The following is a 21,168-nucleotide window of genomic DNA, read 5'->3' on the forward strand; positions in this document are numbered from 1 at the left end:
AGGGAGCATAAAGGAGTTGTGAATGAGAGTGCAATAAGGATACTATTAGAGAGACACCAAGAAGGGGGATATGTGTGTCACAGATATCTATGGGTATGAACATACCGTAGATTGATTGCTTCACGCAGACTGTGGCATGCACGAGATGTCAGAGCTAATCCCCACTCTTTCACTCCGAGTGCAGAAATGGGGGCCTGCAAGGATTTAAAAAATGAATACAAGCCTGGAGTGGCAAGTATTACACTCCCAAGGTTACAGCTTTTCTCTGACCTTGGCTTGGTAAACCCTGCCACCACTCAAATGCAAAACAAAAAAAAAAATTAAAAAAAATAACCCTTTGAACCCAGGAAGGATCACTTGGGAATTCCTCCCTGTGGGATACCCTCAAACCCTTTCACCCCCCACTCTGGGGAAGAACTGAGAAAGAAAACAAAGGAAAGTAGCTGTGGTTATCAGCTAATCAAACAACATTCACAAACCTCTTAGGATACCAAAAATCCAATTCTGTTCTTAAAAAGGGTAAATTTTATTTTTAAAAAAGGGAAAAAATACATCTGGAACTTAGGCTTTTTGCTAGATCTTAAAAGAAACAATTACAAAATTTAAGCACCCAAAACAGCTTTCTTGGGGTTTCAGCTTAAAGGTTACAAGCAAACAAAGCATCAGGGGTTAGCACAGAGGAGATCCACAAGTCTTAAAAAATAAACAGAAATAAACCTGATCACGTCTAGCTAAACATTCTGATCTAGTTACACATTTGGAGTTCAGATAAGTAATTTTAGGTATGATTTATGATCATACCTGGCTTAACACTGCTTATAGCATAGCTGCTCTGTCCCTCCAGCCCAGAGAGAACAGACAAAGGGAAAGTTTCTTTCCCTAGTTTAAAAAGTTCTAGCCTTCCCATTGGCTTTTTTGGTCAGGTGCCCACTTTTTTTTTCTTTATCTGGGGGACTTTTTAACCCTTTACAAGTAAAGCAAGTAAAGAACAGCTACCAAGAGGGATTTTACAGCTAACTGGCTGGCTGGGTGTCCAGCAAAGGGAGTTATCCCCCCACTTTATTTATCACAGATGTAGATCCCTGTGTGGGATCCTGGTACCCTATCTTTTCATGAGATGCAGTGGGTCTGCAGGAGTTCTGTTGCCCCCACAGAATACCTTTAGCATGGATGGTTATTATTTATTTTACATTTATTCTGTAGTAACTCCTAATGGCCACAACCAGGTTGGCCTCCATTGTACCAGATGCTGTACAACTACATAGTAAATGATAATCAGGTCCCTAAAGAAACCCTAAAAATCCATGGGAATTCACTAGATCCCCTCAGGGGATAATGGAGAATAAGAGGGCCTTGCTAGAAGATGATGGTGAGTACCTTCGAGGTGAGGTTTCACTTTTGGACAGCCTTAGTAAAGATTCTTTGCCTCATAGGCATCTACATGAATCCTTAATGGTGCTAGGGCATTTATGGACTTAGCATTGTAGCACATACAGAGCCTGATTCACCATTACCTTGCACTTTGTATAGTCACTTTCACCTGGGTGGCAGATCAGACTTAAAATCTCTCTCTTGGTAGTTAATAAACTTGTTTTCTTATTTTATCTAATCCAATGTGTTTAAGTTAAAGTGTCTGGGTAACTCCATTTAGTTTAAGTTGTGAGTATATTATTCCCTTAAAGGAATCATGGATTTAATATATTTGGACTGTCCAGGAGAGGTCTGGGCAGTACAAGACATACATTTCTGGGGGAAAGTCTGGGACTGGGAGTGTGTTGAGGTCACCCTGCAGTATAACCAAGGCTGATGAGAGGCAGGGTGTGAATGGCAGGCTGCAGTTACATAAACACATCTTGGAGTGACCTACATGCTGGCAAGATGTTTGTGAGTGGTCCAGGTTGGGAGCTACAACAGTAAGGTATTGCAAGACACCCCAGGTTGCAGGGCCCTCACATGTGTAGCTTGCATTCTGCTATGTCATAGTGGGTATAAAATATTCCTATTCAGATTAGATGGTGTATAGTACTCATTTTGCATAGATGCAAATGGTTACAGAAGGTGCAAAGTGGAACATCAGGTCTATGATACTTCTTGTGTACTAATGGTACATCTTGCACATTAACAGGTAATCACAACATGCTGTGACCAACAAAGTATTGGTCACACTATAAGCATCTTTCAAGTAGTTAATTCCAAAGACTTTCAGAGCAAGGGGCATATTTTGTATCTCATTTGTCTTTGTTTTACACCTGTACACTCAACTCCATTGACATCAAAGGCATTACTCTAGTTTACCAGATAAAAATCAGGGTGCAATGTTGGCTCTCAGGCTGCTAGAGGAGAGAAATTACAAGAGTGAAGTTTCATGAGAGGAAAATACCCCACAAATGAAACTAGCAGGCAAAAAAGTGTTAAAGAGCAAATATAAAATACACAGATTCTCATGAACCAATGATGAACCCACACCTCTTAGCATGCCCAGGGCTACACTTGTTTAAAAGAGTGTCTGAGTCCATTGTTAGTGGAGTGACAGGATAATTATGTACAGTATAAATGCAGGGGGTCAAGCAAGTGCCCTTTGTCAATGTTATTGTCATATGTCTTAAGGTACTAAAAAGTGTTCAGCAATGGAGCATGAGTTGAAATAAAGGTTAACACACAATCAACAAAAAGTATGACTCTACAACATCATTCCCTGCTGAGTCTGTAGCTTTCCAGGCTGAAAGCTGATCAGGAATTAATGCTGCTTAAAAAGCATTAGCTCTCCCTCTTGATCATCTTCATGGGAGGACTCAGCCACTAGTCATGAGGTAGAGGAGACCACACAGTAGGATCATCCTTCCGTGCAGACCCCTCTTGCCCCTGCAGTGCTGATGCTCCTACACATAGCTTAAATCAATATTAAGAGTTTCTAAAGGATGTTCACCTTCCGTGCCTTCTTTATTAAGTTCCAGCATAATGTACTTGTGTATTACAGATTTTTCAAATGTTATTTTTCAAAAGATTATGGCTATAATCTTTTGAAAAGGCACTCTTTCTGTTAAGTATCAGAGGGGTAGCCGTGTTAGTCTGGTTCTGTAAAAGCAGCAAAGAATCCTGTGGCACCTTATAGACTAACAGACGTTTTGCAGCATGAGCTTTCGTGGGTGAATACCCACTTCTTCGGATGCAAGACTTGCATCCGAAGAAGTGGGTATTCACCCACGAAAGCTCATGCTGAAAAACGTCTGTTAGTCTATAAGGTGCCACAGGATTCTTTGCTACTCTTTCTGTTGTGAATAAATAAGTGATTGAGTGTTTGGTGTAATTATGCAAAAGAGGATTAACAATGTCTCTTTACAAAACAATAATCTTGGGGATTTGATATACAAAATCAGTGTTGTCACTGCATTGCATGGAAACTAGTAAACTAAGCAAAGCCTTCCAGAATGAGACAAAGGAAATCGGTATCTGCTGTGTCATAGCAGAAGATTCAGTAAATGATGCTCAGGCCCTAAGGGTAATCTCAGGCTTGAGTATGATTTAGGGAGGTGTTTGTTTCTTTAAAAAAAAAAAGACAATTATTTCTACCATCAGGAGCATGTAAATAGATTGCATTCAGAATGTAAACATGAAGCGAAAACAGTCTGCTCTTAAAAGTAAACTGAGTTCAATAGTGTATAAAACTAGATTTTGGAAACAGATCTTTTAATTACTACCATATTCCTAAATAAGAATAAAAATGTATAATGAAATAAATACATACATACTATTGTTAAAATTCTGAATCATTAGGTGCCTGGTCCTTTAAGGCAGTGAGTATTTTGAAGTACTGAGATTAGTGAGAGGTGAGGAACCTCAACACCTGACAGGATATGCTAAACAGGATCAGGAAATGTGTGTGTGTGTATATATATATATATATATATATATAGGGCCAATCACCTGAGTAGTATCCGTGATTTTAATGGGACTACTTGAGTGAGTAAGTGGATGAGGGTTTAACCCATAGGTTTCAAACAAATACATTTTAAAATATTCTTTCTGTATATATTTCTTTAATTTCTTATTGAAACCTGAATTTAAATTGTTACCCCAGAATCAGCTGCTGACACTATAACTTCTAAAGACATGCCAGAAATGGAGTTCCCTGCTGTGTTTTAAAGATTAGAGATGCCATCGGCTGTTAAAGGGAAAAGCTGAACTTTAAATTTGGCAGGTAAAACATTTTCTGTTCATTTTTGGCTATTGTTAAAAAAAAAATTGTCTTGATTTTGGGTGGATAGAAAAAAATACATTAATTAATTCTTTGCCACAGAAACTGTCAGTGCTTTTTAATTCAAGCAAGTGGGAACTTGCTTCGGCTTTATTTAGCTGTAATATTGCAGATTAATCCTACTCACAAGGAGATCTATGAAAAATGTATTGAATTAAAAATATTAATGGAGAGGTGGGGGTAATCTAATGCATGTTGTTGAGGACTGTGATTCAAAAGGCCTGGCTTCTGTTCCTACTTACTCACTAATTTGCTGTATTCCCTCAGGCAAATCACTAACAGACAAATTTTCAAAAATGGCGACCACAAAAAAAATCTCTGGCCAATTCTGAAAATATTGACTTTAATTTCTGTGCCTCAGTATTTCCACAGGTGAAGTGAGAACATTATCAGAATTATCTTACTCTTATTTTCTCTCATTGTTGTTAGGCACTTGGAGATTTTCAGATGAAAAGTACTATATGAGCCTGATCCAAAGCCCATTAAAGTGAATGTAAAGACTCTCAGTGGAGTCAATGAGTTTAGGCTTAGTCCCTGTAAGTGGGAAAATATTGTTAAATTACAATGGAGACTTTTGTCTGTTCCGCTATGTGTTCTTAGAAGGGGCAAAATATTTTCCCTGATGTATTTTTGCCACAAGAGAAAACAGAGTTTAGAATGTGAGCTTAAAATAGGTGAGTGATTCATGGGTCAGTTTAAGAATATCTTTTCATAACTATTCTTGAATGGATTTCCTAAGGCTTTCATTTTTTAGTTCAGATATGTATCCAACTATTTAACAGATTTTCCAATACTTCCTTTTTCTGGAGAAAGAGGAAATGATGACCAGCCTTTCTCCTGGCAATATGTTATTTCCTTTTCCTGTGGTATATGAAACAAGAACTTCTTTAAGCTCTTTTGACTTTCCTTAAAAGATTTGAATTCAGCTCAGTTTGAGGTGAAGATTTGTCCTGTAACTCTACCCTTTCTCAGCTGGCTCATCCCATTCCCTTTAATCAGCAGTGTAGTGGACGGTAAACTACTTACTTCTCATTTGGGGAATATGGAATTTTAGTTTAGGTTAGTTTACTCACTTTTTTTAAACTACTACATGATTGCTTTTTCTGCCCTTCTTCAAATCCGTTTATAGTATTGAAAACAATCTACAAGTGTCATGGGATCTCACCCCCACTTTGAGCTTGTGGGTTCAAAGATGGGGACCCGCATGTATTCTGCCACCATGTCCTATGGGATCTCACCCCCACTTTGAGCTTGTGGGTTCAAAGATGGGGACCCGCAGGTATTCTGCCACCACCCTAACCCTTAGGGTAGGGTTCCTTCTCGCTGCCACCACTCAATCAAGAAATGTGGATTGAGACACAGTCCTTCCCCAAAATCCTAGGGGATTCCAAGAGCCCCAAATCCATGGAGTTCTTACACCCAGGAGAAACAAACCATTCCCCCTGTTTCCTCCCCCCTCCCTTTTCCTAGGAGAGATACCGGGATCCAACTACAGAGGGATACCTCCCCCTCCCCTTTCCCTGAGAATCCACCCAAGGAAAGACCAACAAGTCCTTAATAGAAAAGAATTTATTAAGAGAACAAAAAGAAAGTACAGAATCTCTATGAGCCCAAGCTGGACACTCATAGGGGATAACCTTATCAATCTCTGGAGAGAATTCCCCCTCCCCCCTTTCTCAGTCAAAGCAAAATCAGCAAACAGGAATAAAGCATTTCCTTTAGCAAACACACAATTGCAAATGTAGAAATCAAATCATAAGACTAATTCGCCTTTCTAATTAATACTCACTATTAATTAGTAGAAACTACTCCAGGAGAACTTGGAGACATGACTGTCCTCTGTTAGATCCAAAAACAGTTCTCACACAAACAAAGAAAAACACAGACAAAGGCTTCCCTCCACAGAGATTTGAAATTATCTCGTGTCTGATTGGTCCTTTGGTCAGGTGGTCACCAGGTACTACATGTTAACCCTTTCCCGGGAAAAGAGACCTTAACCCTGATCTGTTTATTTATGACAACAAGTCTGCCTCCAAACTTAGTATCATATGTGGAGCAAATAAGGCAGAACAATACAATCAGATTCAGAAGGATTTATGTCATTTAGGAGACTAGGCCAGCAGATGGAAAATATCGTTCAGTGTAGAGAAATGTAAGATAATTAAAGTTGAAGTAAGGAACCAATCTAAGAAATATACTAAATGTAACAATCATCCAGCACAATGATCAGGAAAAGGGTTGAGAGAGAGTTTCAAATATTTTGCACAACAATCATTCCCATTGCAAATTAGACACTAGGTTGTATTAAGGGGTCTAAACTATAAAACACAGAGGGATAAAACTATAGTGGATGCCTAATAGCAGCCACTATAAAAATTGCAAAATGCTTTCATTATAATCCTATTTATACAAGCACATACTTTTATGAAATACTAACCTTTTGAGAGGGGAGGAGGGGGACTGAATTTGTCCCTGTTTGTTTTGACTACAGGTTAAATTGATTTTGTTGTTAAGACTGAGTACAATCTTTTCATCTGCTTGAATGGGAGCATTACCACTTTTTTTTTTTAAACCCATAGTTTTTTGAATGAGGGCTTTAGCAAAATGGCTGAAGTTTGAAATTTTGCCTGGAGCCAAAGCCTACTGAAGTTAAAGGGAATCTTTCCACTGACTTACAGTGAACTTTGGAGCAGGCTAATCGTCATCCCTGAAGTCTCATACCTTTACTTGGTTTTGGGATTGAAAAGAAAGTTCTAAGCTATTTAAAAATCACTTTTGGGCCTGGTCAGAGGCAGCTGTGAGAGCTTTTTAGCAGAGTGTAAAATCCCATTTGTGAAATCAATGCAGGTTCTTTCTGGCTGGCATAAGGACTGTTGCTCTGAGGCTGCTGCTGGGACAATCAGCATGAGGGAGATTGCAAATATCTCACTGAAATACACACAGGAAAAACTTCTAAAATAACTGCCTTACCATCAGGGATAGGAGAAAATCATGATCTTGCAGTTTAAGAGCCTCCCATGAATAGATACAGGATTCTATAACTTGGTGAAAATTTATTTTACCTGCCTACCTGAGAGAGATCACCTCTGCCCCCAGGACATACTGCCATAGCTGTGCTCAGTGCAGGCTCTGGAGCAGGGGTCTCAAACTCAAATGACCATGAGGGCTAGTTCATTGGCCTGAGGGCTGCATCACTGACACCCCCCACTTCACCCCTTCCATGAGGCCCCCCTCTTCCTACCCTTTCCCTGAAGTCCCCACCCCAACTCCGCCACCTCCCTGCCCCAGAGGGTGCATGAGAGGTGTGGCGGGGGCTCAGGGCAGGGAGTTGAGGTGCAGCAGGGGGTTGGGGTTCAGGCAGGGGCTCAGGGCAGGGAGTTGGGGTGCATCAGGGGGCTCAGGGCAGGGAGTTGGAGGGCAGGATGCAGGAGGGCTTTGGGCTCCGGGGTGGCAGCGGCGCACACCAGGGGCAGGGCAGGCTGCCAGCCCCAGCCTCACTCCGCTCCACTCCAGGAAGTAGCTGGAACCATGTCCCTGCGGCTCCTGAGGGAGGGGGATGCAGGGCTCCATGTGCTGCTTGCTGTGCCTCCAGGTATCTCCCCCGAAGCTCCCATTGGCTGTGGTTCCCCGTTCCCGGCCAATGGGATCTGCATGGGGGTGGTGCCTAGAAGCCAGGGCAACACACAGAGCCCGCTGCTTCCCCCTTCCCTCCCCCGCTGGCGGCAGGGATGTGATGCCAGCTGCTTCACGGAGTGGCGCGGGGCTCAAGGGGGCAATCCTCCAGGTGTAGTTTGCCCACCCCTGGCCTGGAGGTAGGCCAGGGGGGCAGGCACGGGCTGCAGGAAATAGCCCCGGAGACCCCTGCTCTAGAGTGCATTAGAAACAAGAGGGAGCTGCTGGCAGACTGTCCTCTGGAACTTGCTCCATCCTTGGACTGCAATAGCCTGAATCTGATCTACCAGCCATATTGGGAAAAAGCATTTTTTTTAATTGGGTTGAGAGTGGGTGATGGATGGGAGGGCGGGGATGGAAAGGTGCTTTGATTTACTGGCTGAGTTAATGTGTTGCTGTTTGGTTAATACTGCTGGTGGACTGAGTTTGTTATTCTATGTGATTTTTTTTTAATGCCCCTAGGTGTTCAATATATTGTTGTAAGATTGCTTAATTGTCAGAGCACCTAGAACCCTTTACAATAGTTACAAAAACATTAGGTTTAAATCTAAGGAGAAAAAACCCCTAACAATATTTTTTCTAATTTTTTTCTTTATGAAAGTACTGTGCAGGGCCACCATCTTCCATGAGGGCAACTTGGTTGGGGAACAATAGAAAGTATTGGATATCTTGAAATGGCATCTTAAAGGCAATCTATGGCCTCAGTCTCTCTGATAACAATAAGAGATAGTGGCCATTTTGAAAGAAGGCAGTTTTGTGAGATTCTCTGTAGAACTTTTCTCTTTCCCTGATGAAAGAGAAACTTTGTTATGAAGAATAATGGAGAAAAAGATGGTTAATCCACTTTCCAAATCACTATATAGAACCTATGTAGAAGATTTCAGTGCATTTTTTAATTATAGGTAGGGCCCTATCAAATTCATGGCCATGAAAAATGCGTGACGGACTGTGAAATCTGGTCTCCCCCCTCCCACACGTGTGTGTGTGTGTGTGTGTGTGTGTGCTTTTACTCTATACTATACAGATTTCATGGGGGAGACCAACATATCTCAAATTGGGATCCTGACCTAAAAGGGAGTGGTGTGGGTGTGTGTGTGTGTCACAGTTATTTTGGGGGGGGGGGGCACAGTATTGCCACCCTTTCTTCTGCACTGCCTTCAGAGCTGGCCAGCTGGAGAACAGCAGATGTTGGCCAGGCACCCAGCTCTGATTTACAATAAGTATGGTATGGTATTGCCACTCTTTACTTCTCCACTGCTGCCTTCAGAGTTGGGTGGCCAAATAGTGGCGTTGCTGACTGAGGGCTCAGCTCTGCAGGCAGCAGCGCAGAAATAAGGGTGACAATACCATACCATGCTACCAGTACTTCTGCATTGCTGCTGGTGGTGGCAGCTCTACCTTCAGAGCTGGGCTCCTGGCCAGCAGCCACCACTCTCCAGCTGCCCAGCTCTGAAGGCAGCAACGCTGCCAGCAGCAGTGCAGAAGTATGGGTAGCAGTACTGCAACCAACCCCCCCCCACAACTCCTTTTTGGTTCAGGACCCCATCAATTACAACATTGTGAAATTTCAGATTTAAATAGCTGAAATTGTGAAACTTGTGAGTTTAAAAATCCTCTGACCATGAAATTGACCAATATGGACCGTGAATTTGGTAGGGTCCTAATTATAGGGGAAGTCTGAAGAATCTGTGTGAATTGGTTACTGAGATCATTCAGGACAATGTCTGGCACAGGGTTCTAGATTACTTAAAGGACACAGTTTTAATTAATTTAACTCCTAAATTAATGGATTTACTAGAAAGTTATCAAAAAATTCATTCTATACTGTAATTTTGGGGAAGATATTCTATGCTTTTCATACACAGCAAAGTGGTTCAATCCCTGTTTTAAGTGCAAAAAACTCAACTCACCATGAACTATGGAATTGTGATCAGCACCTTCATAATATCATTTGACTTTATAAGAATATTTTAAAAGATTCCTATTTGCTTATTTGTTCTTTTGACACAAGTAAAAAAACCAAATTTTCAACTAAAACTAGCAGCTAACTCCAACAATAGCACCACCTGCCCAACTAAACAGAAGTCCCCATATTCACACAAAACACAGCTACCATCAAACTGCTTCCCAAAACACTTAGGGTAGTATTTTCCAAAGTGTTCAGTGATGACCGAACTCTGCTCCCACTGAAGTTAACAGAAGTTTTACCAATGACTTCAGTGGGAACAGAGTTCGGTCATAACTACAAACTTTTGAAAATCTCACTGTGAGTTAATAGTTAAACCTTGCAGCATGCCCTAGATCTGGGTTTTGTTTTCAGACCAGGGTGGGAAAGTAGATCACTAAGTATGAGGATCCTTCCTGGCAAATGTTTTACTGTAATCCCCTCTCTTAAACTGGGGGGTGGGGAAGGAACTAACCTGAGTGCTTTTGCTGATTACAGCTGTGGCAGTAGGGCATAGCAAGAGATGTACTATCTTGGGTATGAAGGTGGCAAGCCATTTGGGGCTTCCTAGGTCAAAATCAATAACTTAAATCCTATGTGGAAACCAATAGGCAGCCAGGACAGATCATTGAGCACAGGTGTCACATGCTGCTGTTAAGAAACACTGATTAATCAGAGGGCTACAAAGTAGTGTACCAGCTGAGGTTTTTAGCTTGACTTGAGTTCTACATGGAGCTGCACCTTATAGCAGTAATCTAGTCTTGAGGTGACAATGGCTGTCTTGTTTGTTAAAATTGCATCTTAAAATGGATACTGTTTGTTACAGAAATGCAGGTGTAAATTTTTGTAGTTGCTGGCTGCACCTGAAAAAAGTGAGGCTGACCCTCAGTACTTCAAAAAATTTACTCTTTTTAATGTGCATACTGCATAGTGGGACCTTTATTTATTTCAGATGAGACCTTTAAAAACACAAGTTGACCAGAATTTCTATATTACAAGTGACAAGGATCATTAAGAGATGCAGTTGTTAGGGTCCTTGTCATCTGTGTCAGTCTGTCCATGAAACACATTTTCTGCCAAGAGAGGTACCATCTAGTAAAATATGTTTAAAAACTCTGCTAAGGTAAGGGAAAACATTTCCTCTGTTTCATTTAAATGACTAGACCACAAAGTCTGGATCTGTAATTGAACTGTTCAAAAGATCAGGGATGATTTTAAACTGGAGTTTTGTTTATAGTTTTTAATTTTTCACCTCTACTCCTTTTTATCCATTTATCACTATGATCTTTCTTTTTTTCCCTTTTAAAGTAGGCAGCTTATCTTCTGTTCTTCACTTCCACTTGAGGAAGAAACACCCAGCAAAGATAGTATTCTTTCCCTGAGATCATGTAATTTCTCACTCACATTTTTAATAGCTAAAAATTCTCTCTTGTTCTTTTGCCCTTAAATAAAACCAACAATCAATTTGCCTCATCACCTATTTTATTCAGCACATAGATAACTCTACTTTATCATTCTTACTTGCATTATTTTTTCTTCTGATTATAGTGTTAATATATAACATCTGTATCATTGCTAACATTTTTATGCCTTAATTCCAAATCTAATAATTCCTTCATTAATGCATCACATTTTATTTCTTTGTGCAGCTTCATTCCAGAAGATATGCTAATTAATGTCATTGTCATAAGTGATTGCAGTGCATCTCGGGGGGCCATATCTTTAGAAGCATTCCCAGTAACTAGAGCTGGGCAAAAATTTTCAGACAGTTCATTAGCTGAAAAATGAAGTCAACCCAAAATTATTTGCGAATTTGATATGAATTTGCTGAATAGTTGTGTTCCAAAATATTTTTGGCTGGATTCACAAGGAGACTTAAGCACCATTCAGAAAAGGTGGGGAGGAGGTAGTGGTGCCCTCCCATTACCTTTAGGGCACTCACCTGGGATATGGGAAACCCAGATTTGAATCCCTGCTCTGAAGTAGGGACTTGAATTTAGGTTTACCCCATCCCAGATGACTCCCTAACCACTGGGTGTGCTCTCTCCCCCTTCCCCCGCCCCCAGCCTGCCAAAGCTCCTCTGCAGAAATGCAGCATGGCTGGTGCTGTTTGGAGATGTTTCTGTCAAGATGGAGAGGGAGGGGAGCTGGGGCACAGCTGTTTTATGTCGTATTCTTCACTCTGAAACAAATTTTCAGCTAGCAAGTGTCATGGAAATTGATGCTGCTCAGAGCTTCATGCAGTGTGATTCTGCTCCCAATTGGATAGGTTACAGAATGATGGAATTGAAGGGGGATCAATGTCATCTGTCATTGCTGCCATCAAACTTGCTGCACTGCCAGTGAGATTCAGGGTGGAGGGGGATAGACAGAAGCTTTGAGAGGCTTCCCCTTTATGTCAATGCCTTAAAGTCTTCGGGGTTGGGTACAGCTTTCTTTTTGGCTCCATAAGTTCTCTATGGATTAAAGGTCATGCCTCCCACCAGCTTTTTGCTGGCACTAACTCTGTCTTCACAACTTAAATGGTGTTTTTTTTTTAAAAAACATAAATAAACATTCTGTGATCTAGGTGCCCATTCTGTGGTCTAGGTGTTTAGTCCACAAATGAATTACAAAATAAAACATAAAGGATGACAAGCTTTTCGGGTCAGGGTCTATCTTTGTTATGTTTGTACAGTATTTAGCATAATGCAGCTGGGTTCTCCAGGCACTACTGCAATACAAATATTCATTTTCCTTCATTATTGTTATCTGCCAGCTAAAATGAAGCTAATATCAATCCAACCCTTAGATTCCACTGTTCTAAAAATCCAAGTCACACAAAATCAAGGGCACCCAGAAGGTTAACAGATCTGAGTGCTAGTGGACCAAGAGCGCATGGGCAGGCAAATCTCAAAATTAAATAAAAACCCTCTTGGAAAATAAGGCCCAGCCCAATTCTTAGAGTCTGACCCTGCTCCCATGGGATTGTTTACATTGACTTCAATGGGAGTTGGATCAGGCTCTCACTGAAGTCCCATTGACTTCAGATAAGAACAGGACAGAGAGCCAAATTGAAACTCACTTTGAACTGAGCGTGTCTTATTTAAATTTTTCTCTTCCTAACGTGTTTGCATAGAGGGCAGGGTGGCTGCAACCCCCTGGGTTGAGAATACAGGGTATATTTAATCTTCAAAACAATGCTATGAGTCAGGTGAATATTCTTGCTGCAGTTCTGTAGTTGGGGAAATGGTGGCATGGCAATATTGGGTGCCTTGTATGTGGCCACAGAGGAGATTAATGCCAGAGCTGAGATAAGAATGTGTTGTATTACAGAAACATCGAGAGACGTAGGAACCGCACAAATTGTTTTGAAGACATGTTCCCTGACCCAAAAAACTTGAGTTGTTGCTGGCTTGCAGTCCTGTGATTAGATCAGGCTTCTCTCAACAGAGTTTATTGTGGGAGCGGGAGCTCAGTTTGTGTTCTGATTAGAGATTATGTAGTGAATTACTTTACTGCTGTCATGACCCACTGGATGGGACAGGCTGGAGCAGCTCACATAAGACTACTTGTGTTTGCAGGTGTTCCCTGTGTCAGATGCTCTCGTACATGCTCTTCCTGCAAGATGCTGAGCATCTGCTGAGTTATTCTGAGTAACTCATCTACCATTGGTTGCAATAGAAATTTACAGTGATGAGAACCTGGTATGACCAGGACCTTGTGGGAAATCTTTGCAGTTTAAAAGCTAAAGAGGGGATGGATGCCCCAAACTCTTCTTTCTTCTTAGAGTGGTAGTCCATGTGTGCATTACATATGAGAGTATACATGTGCACCATGTACCTGAGTTTGGTCATTTTTTAGTAAGCTGTGTCCATTGGTCTGCACCTGCACAGTTCTCCTTAGGCTCCAGACTAAGAGTGCAAGGGGCAGTGTTAGGCTGATACCTCTACAGTTCTTTCTTACCACCACATGCCCTGAATCAGAAACCTGTGGCCACAGCTTCTTCCATCATTGCTTCAACCTGTAAAGATGTATATATTGTAAATAGTTGTCAGTATTTCACTTTTAGATTTCTAGCTTATAGCACTTAGTATAGTGGAGTTTTGTTAGTTCTCTCTCTTATCAAGGTTCCTTCCCCACTCTGAACTTTAGGGTGCAGATGTGGGGACCTGCATGGACACTTCTAAGCTTAATTACCAGCTTAGATCTGGTATTGCTGCCACCATCCAGATCCCTCCATCTGGAACTCCCCCTTTCTTCCCAAAACCTTCCCCTCTCAGGGTAGCCTTGAGAGACTTTTTCACCAAGTTCCTGGTGAACACCGATCCAACCCCTTGGATCTTAACACAAGGAGAATTTAACCATCCCCCCTCCTTTCCCCCACCAATTCCTGGTGAGTCCAGATCTAATCCCCTTGGATCTAAAAACAAGGAAAATCAATCAGTATTAAGAAAAAGGCTTTTAATTAAAGAAAAGAAAGGTAAAGGAAAACCGTCTGGGAGAGATTAGCATACCAGCTACTCTTAGGCTTTGGCTACACTTACACTTCAAAGCGCTGCCGCGGCAGCGCTTTGAAGCGCTAAGTGTAGTCAAAGCGCCAGCGCTGGGAGAAAGCTCTCCCAGCGCTGTCCATACTCCACCTCCCTGTGGGGAATAACGGACAGCGCTGGGGCTTTGACTACACTGGCGCTTTGCAGCGCCGCAATTTGCAGCGCTGGAGAGGGTGTGTTTTCACACCCTGCTGCAGCGCTGCAAATTTGTAAGTGTAGCCAAGCCCTCACAGACAACAGATTTAAAACACAGAGGATGTTCCCCTGGGCACAAATTTAGTTACACAAAAATACCCAAGTACCCAATTTGATTCTACCTCTAATTGCACAAGACAGGTTACAAAGAAATAAACATAAACCTATTTATTCCTTTCTAAAACTTACTACTCTGATAAGAGGCTGGTTCCTTGATCTTTTTCACTCTGGCTGAAACTGAAACTCTAAACAAAGGAAAACTTCCCTCCTTCCTTTTGAAACATCTTGGTTCCCCCATTGGTTCCTCTGGTCAGGTGTCAGCTAGGCTAGGTGAACTTTTTAACCCTTTACTGGTAAAAGAGGCATTAGCCCTTAACTATCTGTTTATGACAGTGGAGTTTTGTTAGTTCTCTCTCTGCCTTGGGGAAATTCTCCCCTGAGGACAAGGACTATGTCCTTGTTTAAGAATTGCATTTCCTGGCCCTGCAGTGAGCGACAAACAGCAAGGCTGCCTTACTGCCTTAGTGGGGCTCACATCTCTGCTAAGTGCAGTATTCACTGCTCCTTCTATCCCCGATCTAGTGATGGCCAAGAGCTCAGACTCAGAGAACAGGTAATGGAGAAAGCCATGAGACCCCAACTCAGATCCAGGCAGGGAAGGACCCCAGTCCCTATACATTAGTCTTAATCCAGAGGCAGCGTGCCTCTGAGCACAAGCTCAAGCTACAAATTCCAAGCCTAAAGAGTCAAAGGCTTTTCATGAGAGGGCTAATTCACAAGCACAGAAAATGATCCTCTTCTAAATTTGGTTTCAAAGAGAAGATTGCTTTTTGACTCCTTCCAAGTTGAGGGAATCCTTGCGCACAGGTCCTAAGGACTTATGCCTGCTGGGTAACACCCTCCCACCCCAGGATAGTGTGGCATGTAGGAGTATGGAGCCATCAGTTCTGATCTTGGTTCTGACATATAAACCAAAAGACAGGCATCTCCTTCTGTTACCTTCAATATTCTGATCAGAATCTATACCTCACCCCAGGGTGTAGGTTGAGTCAATGGTATCTGAAATGTATGTCTCCTTGGAGGACATTTTTGGTCACCCTTATCCTCAGTCTCCTCTCGTGTCTGAACTGATATAGAGCCATCATTACACTGGAGGAAGAGACTGCATTGAGGATACGGGACTGCTCTCCTCTTCCAGCTGAGAACATGAGTACCCATCCATAACAGGGAGTTGGTAGACATTTTCCCACAAACAATGAATGGAAGATTCATGATTCTCCACTGTGTGAAGATCTTGTTTAGGACAGAATACTGTCTTTGGACCTTTACCCCTTGCAGAAGATCAAGAAATTCCCCCTGTATTTCTCCAGAGCAGTTCAGGGCTGTGGCTTGAAGGATCATGCCCTTCTACTATCCTGGATGGACCACTTCAGATATGCCTTCCTTCCCATCCCACTAACACCACAAGTCATGCAAAAGATTATCACAACAAGGTTCAGCTCATCCTCAACACAACCAACTGGCTGAGATATTTCTAGTTCTTGGACCTCCTGAAGATTTTAATCCATCTTATCAACATCCAATCAATGGGTCAAGCACTGAGACTCTGTAAGTGGATTTTGGGCTGCATCATCCAAGTAAAAAACCGTGGGGGAGAGATGTGAGAGCACATTGCACCAGAGCACAAGGAACATCTGCAGCATCTGTGCGAGACTAACCTTTACTACATATATGTAGGGCAGCTATGTGGATCTCTGTATATACCATTACAAAATATTAAGCACTAGTCCAGACTTCTACAGATAGGGACAGCAGTGTTACTGATATTCATACCATCTGCAACCTTGCATCCACCTCTTGATTAACTACTGCTTACTAATCTCCCACAGGTGGAATACACATAGGGACCATCCCTCAAAGAAATGGAGGTTACTTATCTACAACTGGATGTTCTTTGAGAGGTGTTGTCCCTATCTGTATTCCACTACCCTCTGCTGCAGATCATGACCGATTCATGGTAGGGGAAGGAACTGGAGCAGCATTATTCACTCAGTTCGGAGCATGAGGAGAACTGCTTATGTGCAGACAAACAGACACTGTACTATAAATCTGCAAAGTCAGGTGCCTGGTGATCATGAGTACACATCAGGAACCACATATCCTGAAGAACTTCCAGATACAGATAAGTAACCTCAATTTCTCTCTTTCTTTCTTATGACAAGATAAAAGATACTTGTATGCAGCAATCATGAAATCGTTTGGTCAGGTCAATTCAGGGTCTCTATTCCTTAAGCATGTATGTCGAAATGTAATACATTTATAGGCCACATATGCTCTTTGTCTTCCTTTTATTTAAGGGTGGCAGTTCTAACTAAACTGGATGTCAAACGCCTGCTGTTTTCTGCACATTTCTATTAAAACATTATTCTGCATCGTAGGCTATCTCTAAAAATATTCAAAAATGAATATAATAATTAGTCTGTCACACACAATGACAGATGTAAGGAAAGAGGAACTAAGTCAAACAGAACAAATCATGAGTTGGCAAGAAAAAACCAAAACAAACCACAGTTGCTCCCTGAAGTGTCCTTACACCTTGGCTTGGCTGCTCCCAGGCAGAGAGAGCACAGCAGGAACTTGCATTCTGTCTCCTTTTAATCCCTGCTTCAGCTGTCACTCTCCAGAGCAAAAACTACCTTAGAATCAATTTATGAAACTTCACACACACATTGCAAACAGCTAGACTTTAGCACAAATGTCACCAGAGGATATTATGAGAAGGAAATGAATTACATGTGTTTTAATTTGAAACCTTCCTCTCTTGTGGATGATTTTGCATTGCCACTCAATAGTCATATGGCCAACTCAATGCTTTTCCATCTCTTTACAGTGGCACCTGCTTATGTATGAGAGCCATTAGCAAATGGAAACACTCTTCAGACAGAAACAATACGTTGTTTTAACTTTGTTGCATATGTTTTACATCTGTGACTGAGATTACAATGAGCTGCTCACTTGAATCCCTGAATGAGTGTTTCTGTGCTTGAGAATTTAATTGCCATTGGAACGGTAGATTCACAATGAAGTATGTTAGTAAAAGGTTAAAAATCCACTTCCACTATTCATTCTGTGAAATCTTCACATTAACTCACGCACAGTGCTGTGCAATCCATGATCTTATACTCATAACCTCTATGCTCAGCCAATCACATGAATGTAGCATAGCGGTTACAAGTACATGGTGGTTTGCTTCAAGCACAGGTTCTTATGGGGTGAGCTAATGTAGTAGCTTCATTAACACACTCAGTAGTAGGTCTAACATGGTCTATCAGTATGTGTAAATGCCCACTATGACTAGGGTTGCTGCCTCCTGGTCTCTTGAAGTTTTAAGGCCATGTCTACGCTACCACTTATGTTGGGAAAACTTACGTCGCTCAGGGATGTCACTCAGTGACATAAGTTTCGCTGGCATAAGTAGTAGTGCGCACAGCACTACGTCGGTGGGAGAGCTTCTCCCACTGACATAGCTACCACCGCTTGTTGGGGGTGGTTTAATTATGTTGACTGGAGAACTCTCTCTCGTCGGCATAGAGTGGCTACATGAGAGATCTTACAGTGGTGCAGCTGCATCGGTAGAGCTGTGCCGCGGTAAGGTCTCTAGTGTAGACATGGACTAAATGTGGTGGCGTTGTACTTTTATTCTGGAGATATTTTAAAGGGTATTATTAGGTGACTTCTCTTCTCCAAAGGCTTTCTCTCATGACTTCGTTACCTTTTTCATGCAGCGTGTATGTGAGGCTGTTAAGTTACATGGGCTGAAGTGTTTTTAGAGCGCTGATGATGTCTAATTTTAAATTTCCATGTCATCCTAGCCTGGAGGATGTGGCTGAGTATTTCTTCCAAGTGTCTAGGTCAGATTAAGGCATGGATCAACACAAGCTTTCTGAAATTCAACCCTAGTAAGCCTATTGGAAAATACTAATTATTCAAGCCCCTACATACTAAGCTGATCTCACTGATTTGGACTTTGAAACTTTACCTCTTTTAAAATTGGGGATTGCAATGTTGTTCTGCTGTCCATGCCTGGGTTAATAATACTTTTCATCCTTAGATCTCAAACTGCTTTACACAGAAGGGTAAAAATATTAAAAGATGAAACTGAGGCACAGAGCGGCAAAGTAATTTTTCTAAAGTCACACTACAGGTCAGTGGCAGATCTAGGAATAGAAATTTCATCTCGTGATTCCCAATCCTGTTCCAGATCCATTGAGAAATGCTGTCATCCAAAATTATCTGAGCAGGAGAAAGCAAATTCAAAACTTGTTTGTTTTTTTTAAATCTTTGGGCCTAATTGCTGTATTGTTCCAGTGATACAGGTGTAATTGCTTTGAAATCAATGGAGTTTCACTGTTTATAAAACTGAAATAATACAATGGCCTTCTACGTTACAGAGAGATCAACTATCATTATCCAGTGCACTTCTTATGTTGTGGGTTCTTATCTGGATCTGATGAAAATGAGCCATCAGTCACTGATCTATACATTTAAAGAGGTTCTTACTAGGAGTGACCGTGTACAAGGCTGGGTTACTTGCCTTGCCTTGAATTTCCTATTGAGGAAACCTCTGTAAAAATTAATCTTGCTGAGAGAACTGATGGAGCCTTGCAAAATATTGAAGCAGTATAAAGAGTGACAGAAATCCTTATGTGAACAAGAAGTGACTGTTCATATTTCATTTGGAAATATTGTTGGTTAAGACCAACAACATTCTGGAAAGACAGGTGGAGCTCTTCACAGAACAACAGTAAGATCATCCAATATTAGAACAATGGGGATCTCAGTAGGTATAGACTCACCTGAGATATTTATACTATGTTTTCCAGGATAGTGGTTGGGGTGAAGTTTTAAAAGACAATGTGCTTAATGTAGGAAAGAATTGCAGTAAGGGAAGGAAGGGAGATGTAGAGAACCATGATTGCTCTATCTGTGGACAGAAGAAACCATAAACTTTGGAAAGATGAAAAGCAAGAAACTGGAATAATGAAGGGGAAAATATAACTTTAAGGATACTGAGCAATTACTCTCCTAGCATGAACCAAATTCAGTGTCCTCTGATGCGGCACTATTGGGATTTCAATGTCAAATACACTTTAAAAAATTCACTCATCAAAAGAAAAGTTATAAAATGACTAAATCAGCAAAGACAGGTGTCACAGGTGAGGACAGTCAGGTGGATAGTTTTTTTTTTATAGTACCAGGGAGTGTATTGCCATTTATATACAGGGAAAAGATAAGGTAAGGAGTTTGCAATTTTAATTGATTAATGATAAGAATGAAGTTGTAGAAAAGTTGACAAAAAGAAACTTCTCTGAAATGGGGGATGAGGTAATAAAGATTCATCTGCTCCAACAGTATCTATATTGCAAAAACTAACCACTCAGCTCTGACAGGCCTCCATATTTATATCACTTCCTCTCTTGTCCATGAAAAGCTTCCAGTATAAGCCCTTAGTGTCAGGCTGAAGAAGGACATGCAATTGTAATTGTGTGTTTATGCTGGAATGTTTGCACTTGGCACCAACATCTGTGGTTAAGCTGTCCTTATTACAAATGATGGTAATTGGTTTTGAGTTGCTGAGGGCATGTATATCCTACTTCTATGCAGCCTTTTCCTTGTTGAAGTAGCACAGCAGCTGAGCTGAATGTATGTAGGATTCTGGCCAGGATTCTGTCTCATTACTTTGGTCATTGTGCACTAATAAACAGAGCCTGAGGGCACGTCTACACTATGAAATTAGGTCGATTTTTATAGAAGTTGATCTTTAGCAACAGATTTTATACAGTCGATTATGCATGTCCCCACTAAGCATGTTAGGTCGGCGGAGTCTGTCCTCAATACCATGGCTAGCATCGACTCACGGAGTGGTGCACTCTTGGTAGCTATCCCACAGTCTCCGCTGCCCATTGGAATTCTGGTTAAGCTCCCAGTGCCTGATGGGGCAAAAACATTGTCGCGGGTGGTCTTGGGTACAAGTCGTCAGTCTCCCCTCCCTCCCTCCTTGAAAGCAACATCAAACAATTGTTTTGTGCCTTTTTTCCTGGGTTATCTCTGCAGACGCCATAGGATGGCAAGCATGAAGCCCGCTCAGCTCACACTGCTTTTGTGAGCATTGTAAACACCTTGCACATTTATCCTGCAGTATGTGCAGAGCCTAGCTAGGAGCTGGCAGCACGAAGACAATTGTGAGGAGGACATGGATGTTCCTGAAAGCACAGGATGAGGCAATTGGGATATCATAGCGGCATTGAGGCATGTTGATACAACGGAACACTGATTCTGGGCCCGGCAAACAAGCACAGACTGGTGGGACTGCATAGTGTTGCAGGTATGGGATGATTCCCAGTGGCTGTGAAACTTTTGCATGCATAAGGCCACTTTCATGGAACTTTGTGAGTTGCTTTCCCCTGCCCTGAAGCGCAGGAATACCAAGATGAGACCTGCGCTGACAGTTGAGAAGCGAGTGTCGATAACCCTGTGGAAGCTTGCAACGCCTGACTGCTAGCAGTCAG

General features: G+C 41.7%; 1 long non-coding RNA gene across 2 annotated transcripts in view; it reads left to right on the top strand.

The window, feature by feature from the left end:
• Positions 1-3,921: 3,921 nt before the first annotated feature.
• The window catches only part of LOC123371737, a 109,062-nt gene continuing 91,815 nt past the window's right edge, over positions 3,922-21,168 (top strand). For both annotated transcript variants that reach the window (XR_006579933.1, XR_006579934.1), the window contains exons 1-2: positions 3,922-3,964; positions 4,079-4,198. This is a non-coding gene — a long non-coding RNA (uncharacterized LOC123371737). The remainder of the gene's footprint in view (positions 3,965-4,078; positions 4,199-21,168) is intronic.

The sequence above is a fragment of the Mauremys mutica genome, chromosome 5, assembly GCF_020497125.1.
Source record: "Mauremys mutica isolate MM-2020 ecotype Southern chromosome 5, ASM2049712v1, whole genome shotgun sequence".
Lineage (NCBI taxonomy): Eukaryota > Metazoa > Chordata > Testudines > Geoemydidae > Mauremys > Mauremys mutica.